The 2,374-nt window shown below is 29.7% G+C and overlaps 1 long non-coding RNA gene across 2 annotated transcripts; it reads left to right on the forward strand.

Moving 5' to 3' along the window:
• On the forward strand, positions 908 to 1,996 carry LOC107616775. Of its 2 annotated transcripts, XR_001614638.2 has the most exons (4): positions 908 to 947; positions 1,160 to 1,224; positions 1,434 to 1,480; positions 1,623 to 1,996. It is a non-coding gene; the product is annotated as an uncharacterized LOC107616775 (long non-coding RNA). The 2 variants fall into 2 exon arrangements; XR_002354199.1 differs by having other exon boundaries at positions 924 to 1,224.

Below are 2,374 nucleotides of genomic sequence, written 5' to 3' on the forward strand. Positions count from 1 at the left end.
TAAATCTGAACCTTGGAAGACAGTTTAAGAGTAGCCAACATTTGTGTAGGCCTAAGTTTGCTATGAACATACTAGCTCTACTTAAAAGGTCTCTAATATACTTTTGTTGTGAGACATGAGTACTCGAATCTCACAATCTATTAAATTCAAGACTAAGGAAGAAATGTAAATTCCCTAAATCTTACACACTAAAAATACAATTTAATTAAGTAATCGGTTGATTAGCTTCTTGTGCATCACTGCCAGTGATCATAATGTCATCAACGTAACATATGCAATAATATGAATGGTAGAAGAAGATGTAAATCTAGTAAACAATGAAGTATCTATTCTAGTGGTAGTAAAACCAAATTTTAAAAGAGTACAGAATAACTTATTATACCAACACATGGTGCTTGTTTTAACCCATAAATGGCATGATTCAATTTACAAATTAGAGACTGTATCTGAATCCTCAAAGCTAGGTGGTTGAAACATATATACAACCTCGTCAATGTCACCATTGAAAAATGTATTATTAAAGTCAAACTGCCTTGAACACCAATCTTTAGAGAGGATTATGGTTAATATGGTATGAATTGTAGGTGATTAAACAACAGGGCTAAAGATTTCATTGAAATCAATGCCATGTTGTTATGACACCTTTTAGCCATAAGCCTCGCCTTATACATAAGTATGCTATGATAAAGAGCTCTCTTAATATATAGCATAAACCACCTACATCCAATTATAGTGGCATCTGGTGGTGATTTCAATAGAGACTTAAATTTTATTTCTCAAAAAAGCCTCATAGTCCTCTTTCGTTGTTTTAATCCAATGATCAGTTGATCACTAGACATAATTTGCTTTATGTCATGCATTCTTTTCAATTTATATCGTATATGTATTTATTTTTAAATTATTTTTTTGGGTATTTTCTTGCTCTCCATGGCCGCCATTTGAAGAAGGTAACGATCGTTACTTTTCCCTCTTGGCATCTTTTTCTTTTTATTTGTACTGGTACTTGTAACTAATTATAATTTTTTAGTAGGGAAGAAATTAGTGACTAAATTTGTGTGGGGTTTCTACTTATTTTTGGTATTAGGATTTTATAAGAGCCACTGTAAAAAAAAATGATACTCTTAAGAATCTGCTCTCTAGTTGTGTTTCACTCTTGCAGCTGCAAATGGTGTAGTCATTGCAACAGAGAAGACACTGCCATCTATATTGGTTGAAGAAGCATCAGTAAGTTTGTTATTTGTTAGAGTTTTCCTCTTGTCGGCTATGCCTTGTGGTTAGTGCTTACATATAATTTTTAATGTTGTTATTCTCAAACTTCAGATATTAATTACCAAGTGAATTATCTAAGTATATTTTGAATGTCAAGGGAACATGCAAAAGTGTGGCCATTAATTTAAAATTTGATCTTAGTTCTTTGTTCTATTCCATTGCAGGTCCAGAAAATTCAGTTATTAACACCAAATATAGGGGTGGTATAAAGGTTTGTTTCTTTCTATGTATTTAAATATTTCAAAGTTAAATATATTTTTATGATATCATTAATAATGTTTATCTAATGTCTTCTTAATCATGAGAGGCCACTTAAGGTTTATCTTATTTTAATTTTTTGCTCATGCCTGCAGGTATACTAAAATAGATGATTCTTCTCCTATTTTATGCACAATAATAAAAGGAAAGAATGATGGAAAAAACAATATTTCTACCTTACCCAGCAGTATATTAGCAAATCAACCAACTATGTTTGTGAACATAGATACTGTCATACTGATGTGGATACCTACAGTTTTGAAGAAGCAAGTATGCGGGTTAATACATTTATCTCACTATATCAACTACTAAGTCTTAGGTGTTGTTTATTTTTTTTGTTTTTTTTTTATTTTTAATGTGTAATGAGAAATTGAGATGTATAATATATAATGAATTTTATGAAAGCAGGATCATATTTGTACAACTAGATTGAAATATCTCTAAATAAGTGAGTGAATACTTACTTTTACATGATATTGTAACTGAGCTTTTTTCTTCATTAGTTTACTAATTAAGTCATGTTTTTTAGGGCTATTGAATAGATAGAATAGGCATTTGATCAAGTCAAAGACTTGGTTATTATTAGGTTAAGCTTCAATATCCAATTTTTTTAAACATGGTTTGAATTTTTTTAAACATTTATAATTTTGATGAACTAATTATATTTGTATGCATTATAATCTTTTATTTAAATGACTCAAATAAAAAAATAATGAGGTTTTTGGTATTCTAAACTTGTTCATGATGGTGACAAATTAAAGACGATACATTTGTCACATATCTATCGATTTGTTACTAGTTTAAAAAGAATTTGCGATGACATTTGCGATAGTATTGCAATTAATTG

The sequence above is a fragment of the Arachis ipaensis genome, chromosome B09, assembly GCF_000816755.2.
Source record: "Arachis ipaensis cultivar K30076 chromosome B09, Araip1.1, whole genome shotgun sequence".
Lineage (NCBI taxonomy): Eukaryota > Viridiplantae > Streptophyta > Magnoliopsida > Fabales > Fabaceae > Arachis > Arachis ipaensis.